Source organism: Lithobates pipiens, unplaced genomic scaffold, assembly GCF_037356315.1.
Source record: "Lithobates pipiens isolate NorthernLeopardFrog02 unplaced genomic scaffold, aLitPip1_a1.2 Scaffold_22, whole genome shotgun sequence".
Classification (NCBI taxonomy): domain Eukaryota; kingdom Metazoa; phylum Chordata; class Amphibia; order Anura; family Ranidae; genus Lithobates; species Lithobates pipiens.
Genome location: NW_027507784.1, coordinates 79,597,374 through 79,619,480, shown reverse-complemented (window position 1 = coordinate 79,619,480; position 22,107 = coordinate 79,597,374). Strand labels below are relative to the sequence as shown.

The 22,107-nt window shown below is 44.6% G+C and overlaps 1 long non-coding RNA gene across 1 annotated transcript in view; it reads left to right on the top strand.

Moving 5' to 3' along the window:
• The window catches only part of LOC143923849 (uncharacterized), a 128,801-nt gene extending 107,672 nt beyond the window's left edge, over positions 1-21,129 (top strand). The window contains exon 5 of the long non-coding RNA XR_013261784.1: positions 18,155-21,129. This is a non-coding gene — a long non-coding RNA (uncharacterized LOC143923849). The remainder of the gene's footprint in view (positions 1-18,154) is intronic.
• Positions 21,130-22,107: the final 978 nt, after the last annotated feature.

Sequence of the window (22,107 nt, the reverse complement as noted above, 5' to 3'; positions counted from 1 at the left end):
CCCTCATTATTCTGTTACAGGCTGGGGGGCAATATGGTGGTCAACTTAAACTGAAGAAACCATTAGGCCGCGTACACACGCGGGGACTGTTCGCTCAACTTTGTCCGCTGAACAGTGTTTCGGCGGACAGTCCGCTCGTGTGTGGGCTTTCAGCGGACAGTTTCAGCGGACAGTCTGCTGAACAAAGTTTTTCGGAAATTCCGAAAAACTGTCCGCTGAAACTCTGTTTCAGCGAACAGTCCCCTCGTGTGTAGGCTTGTTCGTCAAACTAAGTTCCGCGCATGCTCGTCCCGTCGTACGTGCCGTTCACGTCATCGCGCACGGTTTCAGCGGACTGTTCGTTCGTCATGTGTGGGCAAGTCCGTCCATGCTAATTTTGAGCGGACTGTCCGCTGAAACTGTTTGACGGACAAAGTTGAGCGAACAGTCCCCGCATGTGTACGCGGCCTTAGGCTTCTTTTCCCTTCTGGCAGGGCTGTGTACAGAATTAGAAATTATTTGGCACATAAAATAGCTCCAGTATATGTATTTGAACCAGGGATTTTCAGCGGGAACGGAGTTCCGGCACCTCCAGCACTGAATATATGTACTGGCAAGGGGTGCTGGGAGGTCTATTATTGCTGGCTGCTGGGGTATCTATTGTCACTGGTGGGGATCTGTTTTTGTGTGGTGGGTCTCTTGTTGCTGGATAAGTCTACTGTTGCTGGTGGGGGTGGGTCTTATCTTGCTGGGGGGGGTCAATTGTTGCTGGGTGGGATCTAGTGTTGAGGGAGAGGTCTATTGTTGCTGGCTGCTGGAGGGTCTATATTGTTGCTGGGTGGTATTTTGTTGTGGGAGGTCCATTGTTGCTGGGATGGTACTTTGTTGTGGGGGGTCCATTGTTGCTGGGATGGTACTTTGTTATGGGGGGTCCATTGTTGCTGGGGGAAAGTCATTTTTTGTGTGGGGAATCTGTTGTTGCTGGGGGATCCTTTGTTTCTGGGGTGGAGTCTATTGTTGCTGGGGTGGAGTCTATTGTTTCTGGGGTGGGGTCTATTGTTGCTCATTGCTGGGGATCTGTTTTACTATCTTTCTTGTTTTCTATTGTTGCTGGGATGGTACTTTGTTATGGGGGGTCCATTGTTGCTGGGGGAAAGTCATTTATTGTGTGGGGAATCTGTTGTTGCTGGGGGATCCTTTGTTTCTGGGGTGGAGTCTATTGTTTCTGGGGTGGAGTCTATTGTTTCTGGGGTGGATTTTATTGTTTCTGGGGTGGATTCAATTGTTTCTGGGGTGGATTCTATTGTTGCTGGGGTGGAGTCTATTGTTGCTGGGGTGGAGTCTATTGTTTCTGGGTGGAGTCTATTGTTTCTGGGTGGAGTCTATTGTTTCTGGGGTGGAGTCCATTGTTTCTGAGGTGGAGTCCATTGTTTCTGAGGTGGAGTCCATTGTTTCTGAGGTGGAGTCCATTGTTTCTGAGGTGGGGTCTATTGTTGCTCATTGCTGGGGATCTGTTTTACTATCTTTCTTGTTTTCATTAACAAATTTCATAGAAATTACTGAGCAGCACAAAATACTTGGCTCTGTATTCTCTGAAAGGTGCTGTATTGGGAGGTGGGTAAGTGGTGAAACCAAGGGATGGTGCTCAGAGACGGGTAGGGGGCAGAGATGAACGGTAACTCGGAAGGGTGGAGTTCCTGTCCTGTACCTATTCCCTGAGAAAAAAAGCCCTGATTTCAACTGTATATGTATCTATTGTCCGGAGATCATCTTTAGCATGTGGCAATGACCAATATAAGAGTTTTTTTTTTGATAGGTGTTTTTTTTCTTCTTTTTTTTTTTAGCTAAGAAGAATTTCCGAATACCAGCTAATAATCCAACTATTGAAGTGCGGGGGACAAAAGCCCACCTGGCAATTCTAGGGAATGATCACCTGGAATTATTACTGTCAGTTGTATCGCGTTACAATACCAACCGCGCACAAAGAGCTTTATTCTCTACATTATAAGAGCGAAGCCCAATCCGGAGGGCTGGGGAGGGGCGATTCCCAGACATGAAAGAATAATGCCTTCCTAAGGGACGGAGCCCGGGCTCTCAAGTGTTTGACAAACCCCATACAATAAATGCTGGTTTTGCAGCTTCTTTTGTGCTCTTGTCCAGAGTCCAAGGCTGCAAATCCAGGCTTGTCACGGCTCCGACAGGAGTAATCTACAATTTTGGAGGAGGATGTTAGTTACCCTGGCATTGTGGTTGTCACAGATTGCAGGACAGGCTGTCTACAGTCACCAACGTGTCGTGTGCGTCCCCACTGGCCTTTAAAGCAAAACGAAATCACGACTATCAGAGTCGATGAGAGATGACATCTCCCCAATGTCACCCGCGTGATAGCGGCTCTTTGAAGAGCAAAGATTCTCCTTCTCTGTAATCTGTTCTATCAAGGGTGGAATTTATCCCCCATGCAATTTTTATTTGTCGGGTACGGACGTGATAGGGAAGAATAACACTGATAACGATAAAGAGTGGATACAAGGAGAATGACGGAAACTGAAACTGCCTGTAAACTAGATTTGTGAATGAACGTTCATACAGTATAAACAAAAATCCTCAGTGCATTCGATGGCTTGATGGACGTCATTCGAAAAGTACTTTTAAAATTGAATTTGCTTTTAACCTTCGATTTTGGAATAAATAGACTACTGAACAAAAAACACATTCCCTGTTTTGTTTGTTTGAGAAAATGTTTCCATCCTGCGCCTTCAATTTTCCGCCGTCAAAAATGAACGCCGATTTGACCCCACTAACAATTAGAAAGTCAAACTAACGTTCTTAAAGAGGAAGTAAACACTGATGGCGTCCATCTTCACCCCTCTTCCATCCGGGGCTGTGGACTCTGGGTCTGTGACTGGCCAGAGTTGCGTGACATCAATCCCGCACGCAGGGGGCGACAGTCACAGCACGGGCCCTTCCTTCAGTGCCAATGTGCCGAAGACATTGGCGCAAGTGGGTATAGTAAATAACTCCTAAACCGGGCAGGTTTAGGAGATATTTCCAGTTCCTACAGGTAAGCCTTATTATAGGCTTACCTGTAGGGAAAAGTGGCGTGTAAGGGTTTGCAACCACTTTGACCTCTTTCTGTCCGCACTATAGCCATAAAATGGCTACAGCACGGGCTTCCAGTTCTGGGAGGGTGTCTAAGAATGTCCTCCCAGAACCCCGCCTCCCACGCCCCCCCCCCCTGTAGCACGCATCTAGCTCACTCTGTGACTGATGTGTCCTTCAGACCCAGCTGATTACAGATCATGGTAAAGGGCCAATCATAGAAGCCCTTTACCATGTGATGAGCTGTGTCCAATCACAGATGAACACATGTAAACAGACTTGCCAGTTATCGGTAGTACTTTCCTCACACACTTTGTCTGTTTGGGAAAAGGAGAGCCCATGATTATCAGTACAGCCCCATCAGTGCCAATCTGTGCCCATCAGTGCAGCCTATCTGTGCCCATCAGTGCTGCCTATCTGTGCCCATCGGAGCAGCCTCATCATTCCCCCTCCTGGCCCACCAGTGCAGCTTATCAGTGCACATCAGTGCTGCCTATCAGTGCCCATCAGTGCAGCCTATCAGTGCCCATCAGAGCAGCCTCATCAGTACCCATCCTAGGCCATCAGTGCAGCTTATCAGTGCCTGTTAGTGCACAGCAGTGCTGCCTATCAGTGTCCATCTGTGCAATCTCATTAGCACACATCGATGAAGGAGAAAATGTACTTATTTGCAAAATTGTATAGCAAAAAAGTTTTTTTTTCACATTTTTTTATTTTTTCATTTGTTTAGCAGAAAATAAAAATCCCAGTGGTGACTTAATAGTACCAAAATAAACCTCTATCTGTCTCAAAGAAATGATAAAAATGTCATATATGTTAAGCTCCCGAAGAAGCATTGTATCGCAAAACTTGCTTCTCCGAAACACTATTCTGCTTCCATTCTGCTAAGGGATAATCCCAGTGGTTTTTACATCTACTGAACCTGGCCCAGCAGTTAGAGTAGGTTGTGTTGATTATTGTTTGTAAAAGTCTGTATTCACTTTGTATATGCTTTTAAGATATTTAATAGGAGGTGGCACTTTTTACCACTGTCTTTACACCCACAGTACCATCCTGCGGTGGTGTATCATTGCCATTTTATCTGCTAAAAAGGTCATATAGGTACAGTGCAGCATGACCATGCAATTATCATTCAAAGTGTGACAGCGTGAAAGCTGAAAATTGGCCTTGGGAGCAAGGGGGTGAAAGTGCCAAATATTAAAGTGGTTAAAGCAAAAAATTTCGAATTCAATTCTACTAGTGTATGGGCAGATTTAGGGTGGGGAAAGGATACATTTGATTGCTTGTTACAGGCCTCTCCATTTAATTTATTAGTGTTTGTCTTATTAAAGCAGAAGGTATATTGTACCAGCCAAGGAAACAAAGAAGCCAGTGATGTCATTTTAAATGATCACATGGGTTTCTAAGGAAGAGGTAGAAGGAACAGGGGGATTGAGTAAAACAGGAATAAAGGGACATGTAAAAGAAAATAAGTTTAATTCCTTTCATGTATACATAACCATTTTTTCAGGGGGTAAAAGAACACCTTATACCGTGTACACACGACCAGACTTTCCGACAGACTAGGTCCGACGGTCTTTTGGCGGACTTCCTACGGACTTTCCGAACTAACGGACTTGGCCACACACAATCTCACCAAAGTCCGACGGATTCGACCGTGATGATGTATGACCGGGCTAGAATAAGGAAGTTCATAGCCAGTAGCCAATAGCTGCCCTAGCGTCAGTTTTCGTCTGTCGGACTAGCATACAGACAAACTGATTTGTTTGACCGGACTCGAGTTTGTCGGAAAGATTTGAAACCTGATCTAAATCTAAAGTCCGTCTGATTTTTCAACAGCAAAGGGATGATGAAGCCGGATTTGTTCCGTCTGACCTTTGCTGTCGAAAAGTCCGGCCGTGTGTACATGACATTATAGTGTGACTAAAATTAAATTTGCAAAAATTGTCAGTGAATAAATTTTTAATGGCAAAAGAAGTTCATTGTATTTAGAGAAGACTAAAGACTCTAGACCTGAAAAAAGACTAGGAGAAGACAGCAGTAGTAGCGACAGATCAAAAAGGAGAAGGGTGGACATCTGATCGGTGGAGGGAGGGCACTTTGGAAGGTCAATGGGGTTGATTTACTAAAGGCAAATAGATTGTGCACTTTGAAAAATGCAGTTGCTCCAGAGCTTAGTAAATGAGGTAAAGATTCAGTTTGCAGAGTGCCCAATAGCATGCAAGGAAAATAAACAAAACAGCTTTTTTGCTTGCACTTGATTGGATGATGGAAGTCACCAGAGCATCTGCTCATTAATTAAGCTCTGAATCAACTGCTCTTACAGAGTGCAACTGCAAAGTGCACAGTCTATTTGTCTTTAGTAAATCAACCCAAATGCTTCATAATATGGCCCTATACTGTACATACTGTACTTGCACATTATGGTAAGTTCTGTTGTAGCAGAAGATAATCCTGGACTCTGTCTTTATATTATCTTAACCTCAATCTCCTAGAATACATACTAAGTGAGAGGTTATACATGTTAGGCCAGTGGTGTTTAACCTTTTTGATATAGTGGGCCTCATGTGCAGCCCCCAATATCATCAACGGGCTGCATATAAAATTAAGGGCAGCACCCAGCTACACATGACTGGTTATTGTTAGGGTTACAGGGGAAGTTAGTGTCAGGGTTACATAGTTGGATTTTTATGGTTACAGGCAGGGTTAGTGTTAGCCCTGTTAGTAACTTTCCGACAACATGGTTTGTAGAGAATTCCAATCGGACAAAGTGCCACGCATGCTCAGATCAAATTCCTAGACCAAAGCTATTGGCTACTAGCCTGAACGTAGTCCCGTCGTAATGAAATAACGTCATCACGTTACGAACGATCGGATTTTCCGACAACTTTGTCCGACCGTGTGTATATGCAACACAAGTTTCGGACAAAATCCGGAAAATTGTCGGAATGTCTGACCGTGTGTACAAGGGCTTAGAGTTATAGGGAGAGTCAGTGTTAGCATTACAAGGATGGTTGATGTTGGAATTACAGGGAGGGTTACTGTTGGGATTGCAGCGAGGATTCATGTGAGTGTTACAGGGAAAGTTATTGTTAGGGTCAAAGAGATGGTTGATGCAAGGGATAACATTATGCAGGATTTATATAGCGCCAACAGTTTGCACAGTGCTGTACAATGTTAGGGCAGACAGTACAGTTACAATACAGTTCAATACAGGAGGAATCAGAGGGCCCTGCTCGTTAGAGCTTACAATCCAAGATAGGATAACAAAGATAGCTGGTGCGAGGGTTAGCATTAGGGTTACAGGTAGGGTTAGTGCTGGGATTAGAGGGACAGTTAAAGCGGTAGTAAACCCACAAATTTTTTATTTATTTTTTTAAACCTGCAAAGCAAAAGGCATAATGAGCTAGTATGCACCGCATACTAGCTCATTATGAAATACTTACCTTAGAACGAGGCCCCAACATCTGGCCCGATCCACGCCGAGGGAGCTGACATGCTCCCTCGGCGTTTCTTCCGGGTATCGCGGCTCCGACGCTGTGAGTGGCCGGAGCCGCGATATCGTCACTCCTGCGCATGCGCGCGGGAGATTTCATTCCGGCCGGCCACTGCCGGATTTTCAGGCCGAGAATCCCCTTGTGCGCATGCGCCGCTGCAGTCAGCGGCGCATACCGAGGGGAATATCTCCTAAACCGTACAGGTTTAGGAGATATTTTTTTTACCTACAGGTAAGCCTTATTATAGGCTTTCCTGTAGGTAAAAGTTAAAAATTTGAGTATACAACCACTTTAATAGCAGTGTTGGGACTACAGAGAGGGTAAGAGTTAAGCCTTGTACACACGATCAGATTTTCCGATGGGAAATGTGTGATGAGAGGCTGTCCAAAGTACAAACACGCATGCTCGGAAGCAAGGACGAGTCAGAAGCGGTCGGTCTTGTAAACTAGCGTTCATAATGGAGAATTGGCATTCGTGATGCGGCAAATTATGAAATCTCAAAATGCAGCGCACAATTCTCTTTTTATTTAATGGGATAATAATGAAGGGTGGTGCTAAAGAGCTGAAAAACCATGTAATATGTCACTACGTTCCTGTTTGTTGGCCAACAATTCCTTGTCGTTTGTATGCAAGACAAATTTGGGCCAACACCCTTTGGACAAAAGTCCACGATTTTGTTGACCAACAATCCGATCGTGTGTACAAGGCTTTAGGATTAGTATTACATTGAGGGTTTGTTAGGGTTAGTATAAGCATTACAGGGAGGGTTGGAGTTAGGATTACAGGGAAGACTAATAGTAGTATTATGCCCCGTACACACGATCAGATTTTCCAACAACAAATGTTGGATGTGAGCTTGTTGGCAGAAAATCCGAATGTGTGTATGCTCCATCGAACATTTGTTATAGGAAGAAGTCCATTGCACAAAAGTCTACGCATGCTTGGAATCAAGTACGAGCCGTAAGCACTCGGTCTTGTAAAACTAGCGTCCTGAATGGAGATATCACGTACGTCTCGTACGTCACTACGTTCGTAATTGTTGGCCAACATTTGTGTGACCGTGTGTATGCAAGACAAGTTGAAGCCAACAACCTTCGAACAAAACTCCACGGTTTTGTTGTTGGGAAAGTCCGATCGTGTTTACAGGGCATTAGTGTCACAGGGAAGGTTATGGGCTAGGGGCTAGGAATATAGGGTAAATGTGAGGGTTATTGCTAGGGTTATGTAGATGGTGGTTATATTTAGGAAAACATTTAGAGACAATGGTGTGATTACAGGGTGGTTTCACATTAATGTTGGGGTAGCAGGAAAGATTAGTGTAATGCCGCATACACACGACCGGACTTTTAGCCCTTGTACACACGGTCGGAGATTCCGTCGGAATGTTTCCTATCGGACCATTTTGTCGGATATTCGACTGTGTGTGGTCTGCATCGGACTGTTTCCGTCGGAATATCTGACGGACCAATTTTTCCAACTTGCCGGTAAAATTTTTCCACAAAATGCTCCGATCGGACATACTCCGATCATGTGTAGCCTACTCCGACGGACAAAGTGCCACGCATGCTCAGATCAAATTCCTAGACCAAAGCTATTGGCTACTAGCCTGAACGTAGTCCCGTCGTAACGAAATAACGTCATCACGTTATGTATAATCGGATTTTCCGACAACTTAGTCCGACCGTGTGTATGCAACATCACTTCCGGACCTCTTCCAGAATGAATCCATCGGAATTACTCTGACGGATTTGGTTGTCGGAATCTCCGACCGTGTGTGCAAGGGCTTAGACGGACTTGGTCCGGTGGACTAGAATCCGTTGAACAATTCGATCGTGTGTGGGCTCCAGCGGACTTTTTCTTCCCGAGTCTGGTTGAAAAATCCTGTCGCCTGTGTGCTAGTCCGATGGACTAAAACTAACGCTAGGGTAGCTATTAGCTACTGGCTTTGAACTTCCTTTTTCTACGTCCTCCCGTTCGAATCTGTCGGACTTTTGGAGTGATCGTGTGCGGCCAAGTCCGTTCCTTTGAAAGTCCAGCAGACCTCATCTGCAAAGTCCGTCAGATTGTCCGCTGGACCAAGTCAGTCGAAAAGTCCGGTCGTGTGTGCACGCTATAAGGGTTGCTGTTACAAGAAGGCTAATGTTAATGTTTTTGAAGAGAGTTAGGGTAACCAGGAGGGAACCCATGAGGATTTGTATAGGTGATACAGGGAGGATTAATGTAGCATTTCAGGTAAGTTTGTTGTATTAAAAGAAGAGTTAATATATGGGTTTATATTAGATGTACATGGAAGATTAGGGGGCCTTAAGGTAGTACATTGGAGCTAAACACCAAAAATGAACAGCACCGAGCAGCTGCCACTGAAAGCCAATGTATCAAACTAAACAAATATCTTGTCAGGTTTAAACATTGTCAACTGAAATGAAGAGAAACCAAGTTGACGGCCAGCTTCAAGCAAAGTACATAGAGTTACCTTTTGAAGGAGAGACTAAGTGAAGCTTTCATCTTTTTTTTCCTGCTAAGCCCAGAAGTCCACTTACAGGTCGCCAAATCCTTTGGCTCAACCTGCCCGGGCTCTGTTGAACATTGTTCTGAGGCAGACTCCCTCAGGCTAAGCAGTGAAAGGGCCCTTTTAAGAGGTTTTATGCATAATTTGGGAATAAAGATCAAACCAAACAATATCAAAGATGTCCCTGAAAACAAGCTTCCCTTTATTTGGGAACACATTTATTATGTGTATGCAGACGGCGGGGTACGCGGCCCGATCATAATACACGCACACACACACTGCAGTGGCTCTTGGCTGTCCGTTGTAAAGTTTTCATCTTCTGTTTCTATATAAAAAGAAACTTTTATTTTCCTTGTTTGTGGAACTCAATGACCTCCCTCTAAACTGCGCAAACAAGAGAAAATGTGGGCTTTGTGGAAAACTGCCTTGTGTGAGATTTTATCTTTTGTGTACTATGTATTCTGAAACCATGATTTCTTTTGAAACTACAAGATGCCAGTTGCGAAGAAGAGTCACCAAACTGTCACAAAAAAATCGATTTTTTTTCAAGTGTTTTCAAAATCGAGTTTATAATGACCAATAAACTTGTATATACTGCATGTGAATGACCCTCCATATGAGTTCAGGTGTGTCCAGGGAAGGGTACTGTTAAAGAGGAAGTAAACTCTCCCACTCTGAGGCTTCTTTTCATTTAGTCCATTATAATAAGTAATTATCAGACTATAGCCACTGTAATCCAGCCCCAATCGCATATTACTTACTGTTTTAAGAAACGTTAAAAAACTTGTGTCCAGGGGTTAGGCAGCGCCATCTTAAGTATTGTCTTAGTCCACAGTAGAGTGTATTTCCACCCTTACATTGAGACAGAGTGTGTGGCTAGGAGAGCCGATCAGCGACATCGCTTCGCAGGGAACACCAAGACAGATAATCAGGGCACTGATCATCAGTGCCCTGATTACAGTAAAGCCAGAGCAGTACCCATCAGTGACACCAATCAGTACCCGTCAGTGCTGCCTTTCAGTGCCTGATCATCAGTGCCTTCCATCAGTGCCCATCAATGCTGCTGCTGACAATGCTACTCGGTGCCTGATCATCAGTGCTGCCCATCAGTGCCTTCCATCAGTGCCATCGCCTCACAGGGAACACCAGACAGATAATCAGGGCACTGATCATCAGTGCCCTGATTACCGTAAAGCCAGAGCAGTGCCCATCAGTGACACCAATCAGTACCCGTCAGTGCTGCCTTTCAGTGCCTGATCATCAGTGCCTTCCATCAGTGCCCATCAATGCTGCTCAGTGCCTGATCATCAGTGCTGCCCATCAGTGCCATCGCCTCACAGGGAACACCAGACAGATAATCAGGGCACTGATCATCAGTGCCCTGATTACAGTAAAGCCAGAGCAGTGCCCAGCAGTGACACCAATCAGTGCCCGTCAGTACTGCCTTTCAGTGCCTGCTCATCAGTACTGCCCATCAGTGCCCATCAATGCCACCCATCAGTGCCGCTTATCCGTGCCCACCAGTGCTGCCTATCAGTGCTCATCAGTGGCGCATATCAGTACCACCTATTGGTGCCCATCAGTGAAGCCTATCAGTACCCATCAGTGCCGCATATTAGTGCCTCCTCATCAGTGGCACCTCATCAGCGCACATCAGTGAAGGAGACAAAATTACTTATTTAAAAAATTTACAGACAAACTTTCTCTTTTTTTTTTCAAAATGTTCGGTCATTTTTTTTTGTAAAAAATAAAAAACCCAGCAGTGATTAAATACCACCAAAATAAAGCTCTATTTGTGTAAAAAAAAAATATATATATATTAAAAACTCATATGGGTACAGTGTTGTATGAGCGCTCAATTGTCATTCAAAGTGCGACAGCGCTGAAAGCTGAAAATTGGCCTGGGCAGGAAGAGGGTGAAAGTGCCCGCTATTGAAGTGGTTAAGGATTTCAATTATTTTGTTTTCTTTCATTTGTGTTTTTTTTTTTCTTGTTTTGCCTGGAGTTCACCTTTGTTCATTGTGAGTGGAGTTATTATTATTATTATTATTATTATTATTCAGGATATTTGTGCATATTTTCTAAGAGTTCTTCTTAGAAAATGTATACATGTGTTACAATATCTTTTTTATTTATTTTTTTTACAGAATTTATCCTCTTTTTTTTTTTTTTTTGGTGGTGGGCAGAGAAAAGCCTTTCTACAAATCCCCGGCGTCTCCTCTCTTGTGAGTGACATACAATACAGCCTGAGTTTATTTACCAAAGTAATTAGAACTCCTTCTCCAAACAGCGACAAATGCATTCAAATGTTTTACAGCGTCTTGGATTTGTAGTGTATCTGCTAGTCATTAGGCTAATATGTATGTTAGTAGTACTTAGCAGCTACCACCGGCTCTTTGCAGGACAAGTCTGGATGTCTGGTTAGAATTGGCCCCGCGTCATTCGGGGCCCCTCTGCGTCCATCACACAGCCGTGTCACACTGACCAAAAGGCCGGCCAGTCAAATGGCTCCCATCTTGTCTTTGTCACTCTGATTGCAGGAAATTACCAGTAAAAGTCACTCGCTTCTTCCAGGAATGCCACATCATATGGGCCCAACCAAAAGCCACAGAGAAAACGTTTAGCATGACGCAATGAAAACAGTTCAAAGTACAGAAATTAGTTATTGCCGTCTCATCGCTTTCAGATTTTGTTTTGTAATTTTTAACCGTTTGTCACGCAGGCCAATTCTGTCATTTCTCTCCTACAGGTAGAAATCATCATTTTTTGCTAAATAATACTTCGACCCCCCCCCCCCCCCCCCCCCCAAACAGGATATATTTTTGTAAGCAGAGGCCCTACAGAATAAAATGGTGATTACTTTTTTTTTTGTCACACGGTATTTGCGCAGAGGTTTTTCAAACGCAATTTTTAGAGGAAAAAATACACTTTGATGAATTTTAGTACACACAAACACAATATAATACCCAATTTTTAGGTAAAATAAATATAAAATATATTTGTTGAGTAAACAGATACCTAACGTGTCATGTCTTAAAATTGAGTATACCTGTGGAATAGTTCCAAAGTATGGTACCGAAAAAACTTCAATAGGTGACGCTTTAACCACTTAAGCCACCGGGCCATTTTGCAGCTAAAGGACCAAGCCCCTTTTTTTTTGCGATTCGGCACTGCGTCACTTTAACTGACAATTGTGCGGTCGTGCGACATGGATCCCAAACAAAATTGGCGTCCTTTTTTTCTCACAAATAGAGCTTTCTTTTGGTGGTATTTGATCACCTCTGCGGTTTTTATTTTTTGCGCTATAAACAAAAATAGAGCGACAATTTTGGAAAAAATGTAATATTTTTTACTTTTTGCTATTATTATTATTATTTTTATTATACAGGATTTATATAGCGCCAACAGTTTGCGCAGCGCTTTACAACATGAGGGCAGACAGTACACTTACAATACAAATCAATACAGGAGGGACTAGAGGGCCCTGCTCGTTAGAGCTTCCAATCTAGAAATATCCCCCAAAAATATATAAAAAAACATTTTTTTCCCTCAGTTTAGGCCGATACGTATTCTTCTACATATTTTTGGTAAAAAAAAATCGCAATAAGCGTTTGTTGATTGGTTTGCGCAAAACTTATAGCGTCTACAAAATAGGGGATAGTTTTATGGCATTTTTATCATTTTTTTTTTTTTTTACTAGTAATGGTGGCAATCAGCGATTTTTATTGTGACTGCGACATTATGGCGGACACATCGGACAATTTTGACACATTTTTGGGACCATTGACATTAATACAGCGATCAGTGCAATTAAAAATGCACTGATTACTGTAAAAATGTCACTGGCAGTGAAGGGGTTTACCAGTAGGGGGCAGTGTAGGGGTTAAGTGTGTGTTTTGTTTTTTACTGTAGGGGGGCGTGGCTTGGCGTGTGACATCACTGATCATCTTTCCCTATAACGGGGAAGAGATGATCAGTGACAGCCTTTCCTATGAAGCACGAGGTGAGGTTTGTTTACACATACCTCTCCCCATTCTTCAGATCTGTGACCCGATCGCGGGACACCGGCGGCGATCGGATCCCGCGGCCACGGTCACAGAGCTCAGGACCGGGTCGCGAGTGCGCCGCCAGCGGCGCTCCCGCGTCCCACGGCTGGGCACTTAAAGGGCAACGTACCTGTACGTGCTTGTGCCCAGCCGTGCCATTCTGCCAACGTATATCGGCGTGAGGCGGTCCTTAAGCGGTTAAAAAGCCTTCACAGGTTACCAGTTTAGAGTTGCACACTTGACGTTTTTGGACGTTTTTACAGCTGCTGTTTTTGGCTTGAGAAGTTTCTTTTTTTCTTCAGCCAATAAACTCTCCAGCATGTTTATCCTATGTGTCCATGCACACACTGTTATCAACTGTTTTCACCATGGTGCGTTTTTTGTGGCTGTAAAAAAAAAAAAAAAAAAACTAGTGGGTTCTGAGCAGTGGCTGCCCATGCATTGTGGGCACAAGGGCACCACCCCCCCTATCCCTGCCGCCGCCCCTCTATCCATGCACCCAGCCCCTTTCGGGATTCTGGAATCGTGGACTCTTAGGCTGGATTCACACCTATGCATTTTTTGTGCTTTTCGCATTTTGCAGATTTGCACTACAGAACATTTATCATGGTTTCCTATGGAACACGTTCTTTAGTGCAAATCTGAAAAATGCACTAAAAATGCCTAGGTGTGAATCCAGCCTTATGGTGGGGGTGGGAGGGGCTGTTTTTTTTTTTTTTAAAGCGGGGTGAGGGGTGTACTCACTTTTGTGAGATACTGTATATGCCCTATCTGTAATGCTGATCTATATACCCAAGACTGACCTACATACTCATTCTGTAATGCTGGTGCATCTTTGGTGCGCTTTTCAAAACCGCATCAAAAACACAGCGCCCCGTTGAAATGAATAGGGAATGTTTCAAAAACGCATCAAAAACACATTGCAGCTGCATTTTTTTTTTTTTGATTTTTTTTTTGAGTTGCATGTCTATGTGAAACAGGTGCATGCCAGCCAGAAAATGCATCGGGAACACATCAAACACATTACAAATGCATATGTGTTTTTAACGCGTTTTCTCAATGTAGCAGTGTGAAAGCACCGCATGGCTGGTGAACACGATGGCTTTTATAACAGTAATTATAATTCTATTGCTGGTAAATCATTGGTGTTTGTATATTTTGGTGAAGCATTTGGCAAACCCGTCCCTTCCAAAATAGTGCTTGCTTTTTGCTGTGTAATCTGGCAAAACAAAGCGACTCATTGCCTCTGACGAACGCTCGTCTTTGTTTTACATTTCACGGTCCGGCCTCCGTGGAATTGAATGAAAGCCGTGCTTAATGGGGCACATAGGATTTTAAAACCATTTTCTGAAAGAGAGGGGAAAGAACCCACTTAAAGCCCATAAAACAAATGACTCCCCCAGGGGGTATATGGCGGAGAGCGAGAGGCAGTTCTCAATCATCGCTAACAAGGAATGGGTTAATCAGCTCTATGGAGGCTCTGCGTTTTTCTTTGTGGGGCTCGGTGGGCACAGGGGGGGAGGGGCTATAAGCTTATAAGTAAACAGTATCTTTCTTTCTGTGCGATATTCACCGCTTCCAAGCCATTGTGTTATATGAAAGGGAGGAGCACAAAAGAGCTCTATTGTTTTGCTGTTGGAAAAGTATTATTCTGTGTACAACCCATTTAGGAATATATTTCCTCCGGCTGTTTCCTTTCCCAAACCAATAAGAAGGGAGATTCATTGAAATGTGGACCCGACATGGTCCGTGCGAAACCCTTTGACGTAAAGGAGCGTTACATCCGATTTGTGCTATTTTAATCTATTCTTGTGCTGGACACACTTAACTCAATCAATGATGAGAACTTAGGATGGGGTTAGTGTGCCCATCAGACTCTTTCTCTTTTCTTTTTTTTTTTTCTCTCAAATTTTCCTCTCTTTCTCCTTCCCTCTCCTTTCTCATCTCCCCCTCTTTCCTCTTTCCTCTTTCCCTCTCCTCTCTTTCCTAATCTCTTCTCGCCTCTTTCTCATTTGTCTTTCCCCTCTCTCTACCCTCTCTGCTCTCTCTCCCCTCTCTCTCCTCTCCCTCCTCTCTCTCCCCTCTTTCCACCTCCTTCCCTCTCTCTCGCCTCTCTCTCCCCTCTCTCTCCCCTCTTTCCACCACCTCCTTCCCTCTCTCTCGCCTCTCTCTCCCTTCTCTCCTCTCTCTCCCCCCTCTCCACCTCCTTCCCTCTCTCTCCCCTCTCTCTCCCCTCTTTCCACCTCCTTCCCTCTCTCTCGCCTCTCTCTCCCCTCTCTCCTCTCTCTCCCCCCTCTCCACCTCCTTCCCTCTCTCTCCCCTCTCTCCTCTCTCTCCCCCCTCTCCACCTCCTTCCCTCTCTCTCCCCTCTTTGCGCTCTCTCCCTTGTCTCTCCCCTCTCTCCTCTCCCCCTCCCATCTCTCCACCTCCTTCCTTCTCTCTCCCCTCTCTGCTCTCCTTCTCCTTCCCTCTCTCCCCTCTCTGCTCTCCTTCTCCTTCCCTCTCTCCCCTCTCTGCTCTCCTTCTCCTTCCCTCTCTCCCCTCTATGTTCTCCCCCTCCTTCACCTCCCCTCTCTCCTCTCTCTCCCCTCCCCTCTCCTATCCCCTCTCCTTCTTCCCTCTCTCCTCTGTCTCCCCTCTCTGCTCTCCCCTCTCCCTCCTTTTCCCTCTCTCCTCTCCCCCTCTCTCCTCTCTCTCCCATCTCTCTTCTCACCTTTCCCCTCTGTTCTCTCCTTTCTCTTCCCCCTCTACTCTCCCCTCTCCTCTCTTTCCCCTTTCCCCCCTTCCCTATCACCCCTTTCCCCTCTCCTCTCTTTCCCCTCTCCTCTTTCCCCTCTTCCCTCTCACCCCTTTCACCTCTTCCCTTCTTCACTCTTCTCCTTCTTCCCCTCTTCTCTACTCTCTCTTCCCCCCTTTCTATTCTCCCCTTTCTATTCTCCCCTCTCTCCTCTCCCCCTCTTGCCTTTCTACTCTCCCCTCCTCCTTCCCCTCTCTTCTCTACTCTCTCTCCTCTCTTCCTTCTCACCTCTCTTCTCTTCTCCTCTTTCCTCTCTCCCATCTCTCCTCTCTTTTCCCTTTCCCCCCTCTCTCTCCCTTCTCTCCTCTCCCCCTCTACTCTCTCCTCCTCCTTCCCTTTCTCTTCTCCCCCTCCCCCCTCTCTCCCCCCTCTCTCCTCTCTTTCCCCTCTCTCTCCCCTGTCTCCTCTCCCCTTATTCCCTCTCCACTCCTTCCTCCTTTTCCTCTTCTCTCCCCCCCTCTCTCTCCCACTCCTTTCTTTTCTCTCCTTTACACCCTCACCCCTCTCCTCCCTCCCCCCCCCTCCTCCTTATTCCCCTCTCCCCTCTCTTCTCTCCCCTCTCTCCTCTCTTGCCCCTCTCTCTCCCTTGTCTCCTCTCCCCTTATACCCTCTCCACTCTCTCCTCCTCCTTCTCTTCTATCCCACCCCTCTCTCTCCCACTCCTTCCCATCTCCTTTCTCTTCTCTCCTCTACTCCCTCTCCCCTCTCTCCCCCCCCCCCTTCCTCCTTCTTCCCCTCTCCCCTCTCTTTCCTCTTTCCCTCCTCTCTTCTCCCCCCCCCCCCAACCCTTTCTTTCCTCTCTCTCCTCTCCTCTTTCTTCTCTCTCTCTCCTCTCTCTCCACATTGCCCTCCATCTCCCCATCCTATAGTTATAGTCAGCATTCTATCTATTTATTTAATAAAACTTTTAAAATACTGGATTACACTATGTTTGCCTCATCTTGCTTTTAATGAGGAAATCTTTGGATTATCACTGGATAATAACCGGACCAGCTCTGTACAGCGGCACAGGGGCTCACACTGTGGAGGGGAGGGGGAGCTGGTGAGTGCGGACTATTGTCTTTATACACGAAAATCGCACCGGTTGCAATCCAGGAATCCACTGAGAACTGAAGCACACTGTCACCTTTGTTTTAGAAGAACTTTTTACTGGAGCTTTATTGTCTTTTCTGCCGTTGGACTTTTATATCAACTTATAAATCGCATGCTTCCATTTAGCGACTTTATAAATATATAAGGACTGAAAATGTATATAAACCCTGGCACTTTAAGCAGCACGTAGCACTTTTTCACTAAGATATTGTTATTATAGCACTTTTCTAAGCACTGTGCACTTTGCAATGAATGTTTTGCACTAATGTATATTTGCACCTTTAATATCGCAACAAGTATATTATAATCTTTATATGTGTAGTAGGGCCTTTATAATACCCCTACACATATTGTCAGCGATTTATATTTGCAGAATATTTGTGCGGTTTTTTCATACAATATTGGTTTCTTTATATTTTATTTTTTTAATATTTTGTTTTTGTTTTGTGTTTATCATTTTTTATTATAATTTTTTTCATAATTTCATGAGAGATATTGTCAAGTAGACATTTTTATGTCACACTTTCTAATTTCCCACACATTTACACAGATCCTTGTAAATACAAAATGTATTGAACAGCAGGTGAGCCTGCTGCAAGTATAATTAATTAATAGTAGGTGTGCGCCGTTACTATCACCTTTGACATTTATTCACGTTATTCACCTTTTGGGTGAATTTAAATGGTAGTGGCAGCCCCTTTTTCTTACCACTAGGGTCTCATTTTTGTTGTTTGGGTTGTTCATCTTCTTGGTGTAGTTTTATTAATAGTCTAGGGTCCATAGCGCACCTTTACCCCTTCTCTTTTTTTATAGTTAGCACCTCTGTCTAGCAGCACTGGGGTCCTCAGTTCAAATCCCAACAAGTACACTATCTGCGGGAAGTGCATCTTTCCCCCTAGGTATTCTGGTTTCCTCCCATCCTCCAAAGTCATGCTGGGAGATTAATTGGCTCCTATCTAAATTGGCCTGTGTATGTGTGTGTATGAAGGGACCTTAGATTGTAAGCTCCTTGAGGGCAGAGACTGATGTGAATGTACAGTCAGTAAAGCGCTGTGTAAGTTGTCTGTGATATATAAATACATGTCATTAATAAATGAATCATCTTTTCTCTGATTTTTTTTTCTTCTTAATTTAGTGCCTTTCATCGTTCTGGTCCTGGCACACATTCACACTCTTTGTACCACTCTGCAGATGTCCGGTTATTGTCCAGATGTCCGGTTATTGTCCGGATGTCCAGTTATTGCCATGCCTGGATTTATGCTGCACCTGTTTGTACAAGCCCTGCTCCATTTCATTATCTTCTGAACTGTGAAGAACCTTCTGAATCCTCTTATTACCCCTTGTACCCTCCCTCCTAGTTATTTTGCTAATTTTGGTCACAAATATTCAGAGGTGGCCAAAAAGGATGCAAGAAAGTAGTTAAAAAATACAATTCCAATTTATTACGATGAATTCACTTTGAGGCTTGATGCTGCCCCATCTATCCCAGCTGCCCTAGGCACAGGCCCACCCTGCACCATATTAGGGTAAGCACTGTCCTGGCTAGTAGGAAATCCCTGTATATAGGGCTGGCAGCTATTTTGGGCTTTAAACAAATTGCCACACGAGGGGTTATGTACGGCAACGATCTCTGAATTGGGGGCACTCTCCCCCCAAACAAGACACTGGGATTTGCTGCAGATGCTGAATCGTTCTACATTTTTCAGCTGCTGCAGAGTGGTAGTTGTCAGGAGGTACACACAACACACACAAAGGGCTGCCCTTGTATTGCCTTGTCACGTCAAATTCGGCTACCCATCACATTTTGCTACCCACTGGAGTGCGCATGCGCACCGCTACCATATGCCTCCCAACACAGGGCCCCTCGCCACGCTTTGGGCACGGCCTCTCCTCGCTTGGCATAATTATGATCTAACTCTATGTCCACTTGGGTGGTGGGGCTTGAACCTGGACTCAGGGGTGTGGGCACAAAATTCTGCTCAGTCGCAGATCTCCACAGTGTTGGAATGCATAGGCCAGCGTCACGCATGCGCAGTCCAGCGGGTAGCCAAATGTAATGGGTCGCCATATGTGACGTAACACCTTTTGTGAAACACACATACAGTATATAAACATACCTCCCAACTTTTTGAGATGGGAATGAGGGACACCTATCAGTAAAAGCATGCAGGCATAGGACACACCCCCTTAAAGGAGAACTGTACAAAAAAAAACAAGATTGGTTAAACCCACAAGTGCTTTTTTACCACTACTATTCCTTTATATTGGCTTTTGGAATTTACAAATTTAGAAATTGGATGAAAGGTTTAGTGTTGGAAAAGATTTTTTGATAGATAAAAAGTGTTTATTTGTGTAAATTTTAAAAACATCTATATAGATCAGACCAAAATGAGGGACAAATGAGGAGGAATGAGGGACAGAGGGACATTGCTCCAAATCAGGGACAGTGCCCTTAAAATCGGGGACAGTTGAGAGTTATGTATAAATGTCTCTTTAACCACCGTTCCACGCAGATATACTGCCGCACGATGGCACTCCTGCACAAGATCACGTTTCTGTACGCGATTTCGTGCACAGGGTCTGAGAGCGTGCACCGGCGCCCCGCTCCCGCTGTGATTGGACACAGCGGAGGCCAATCAGTGGGCCAATCTGTGGGCCAATCAGCGGAACCCTCTGATCATTCTGAGGAGAGACAGAATGGCAGTCTGCCTAGGTATGGAGATCTTGTGTTTCTAAGCAGAAACATGGATCTCTGTTTTCCTTTAGACCCCTTTCACACTGAGGCAGTTTTCAGGCATATTAGCAGTAGAAATAGCGACTGTAAATGCCTGAAAACTGCCTCCCATTCATTGCAGCGGTTGCTTTCACACTGGGGCGGTGCGCTTGCGGGACATTATAAAAAGTCATGCAAGCAGCATCTTTGGGGCGGTTTGGGAGGGCTGTATACAGTATACTGTATAGAGCCCTCCCAGAATGCCCAGGCCCATTACAGTGAAAGGGCAGCGCTTCTGAAGCGCTGCAACACAGGAGTTTTTAGCCCCTTTTTTGGGGTTAAAAGCACTCAGCTAGTGGCCGAAAAGTGCTGCTAAAACGAGCGACTCTTTACCGCAAACGCATGGGCAGCCCCAGTGTGAAAGGGGTCTAAGTCAAAGCACATCCCCCACAGTTAGAAAGCACTCCCTAGGGACACATTTAACCCTTTGATCGCCCCCTGATGTTAACCCCTTCCCTGCCAGTGTCATTTGTACACTGACAGTGCATTTTTTTTTAGCACTGATCACTGTATTGGTGTCATTGGTCCTAAAAAAAAGTGTCACTTAGGCTGCTTTCACACTGGGGCGGTATTCAGGCGTTACAGCGCTAAAAATAGCGCCTGTGTAGCGCCTGAGAAAAACCGGCCCCTTTCACTCCACTGTGAAAGCCGGAGGGCTTTCACACTGGAGCGGTGCGCTGGCAGGACAGTGAAAAAAGTCCTGCTAGCCGCATCTTTGGAGCGGTGAAGGAGCTGTGTATTCACCGCTCCTAAACCGCTCCTACCCATTGAAATCAATGGGACAGCGCGGCAATACCGCCGGCAAAGCGCCGCTGCAGCGGCGCTTTGCGGGTGGTTTTAACCCTTTTTCGGCCGCTAGCGGGGGTTAAAACCACCCCGCTAGCGCCCGCAGACCGACGGTAAAGCGCCGCTAAAAATAGCGCCGCTTTACCGCCGACGCCCGCACCGCCCCAGTGTGAAAGGGGCCATAGTGTCTGATTTGTCCGCCGCAATGTCGCAGTCTTGCTAAAAATCACTGACCGCTGCCATTACTAGTAAAAAAAAAAAAAAACAATTAATTAAAATTCCATAAAAATATCTCATAGTTTGTAGACGCTTTAACTTTTGGCGCCAATCAATCAATATATGCTTATTGTTTTTTTTTTGTTTTTTTTACTAAAAGTATGTAGCAGAATACATATTGGCCTCAATTGATGAATAAATTAGATTGTTTACATTTTTTGTTTGTTTTATAGCAGAAGGTAAAAAATATATATTTATTTTTTCAAAATTGTCTGTCTTTTGTTTATAGCGCAATAAAAAAATAAAAATTGTTTGTTTTATAGCAGAAGGTAAAAAATATTTTTTTTTTTTCAAAATTGTCTGTCTTTTTTGTTTATAGCGCAAAAAAAAAAAACGCAGAGGTGATCAAATACCACCAAAAGAAAACTATTTGTGGGAAAAAAAGGACATCAACTTTTTTTGGGTACAATGTCACACAACCGCGCAATTGGCAGTTAATGCAATGCAGTGCCGTATCACAAAAAAATGGCCTGGTCATGAAGGGAGTAAAACCTTCCTGAAGTGGTTAATTCCTGCAAAGCAGGACAGTTTGGTGAACAGCAGGTGTGCCAAGTCATTAGCATACAATGGAGAATATCAATCAAACATTGAAAGGGCTGAGTTCCTCTTTAGCTTTCTTCAATGTCTGTATCTGTCCTGAAATGTGTATTGTGCCGTTACAGTGAATCGGATACACACTTCGGGTTCCAGTCTATTTGCATGACTAAACTGATATATGTCAGGACTCAGCCAAAGAGGTTTCTACTAAACACTAATCTACGTAAATCTGGACATATAAGCCTGGTACACACTATGAGGTTTTTTCCCCTTCAACCCAGTGGACTGAACGAAAAAAAAATGTTGTCAGCTCCAGTCAGAGCCGCTGTACTAATGATCCCACGTTAGTACAGCAATCTCTCCCACTGACCTGTTGTGTTCTGACATGGGGATGGCCTCCCAGCCAGAACACTCCAATCAGAGGTCTCTGCCATTGGCTGAGAGCGCTGATTTGGTGCTGGTCACCTGCTTGGTTTTCCAGCATGCTCATCCTGTAGAAGCCTTTATTTCAGCCCGTGTGTACGTGGCTATATGGTTACTTGTGGTTATTATAGGGCAACTCTTTAATTTATTTGCAGCCGGCTGCACGTGCTACAACCTGACCTGGATAAGGCTGTCCATAGACAGATCGAAATTCAGCAGGTTCAGCTTGTTTACCAAAGTCAATCTATCTTTTTTTTTTTTCTCATGCGATCACTGCCGGTGTTCTATCAGAA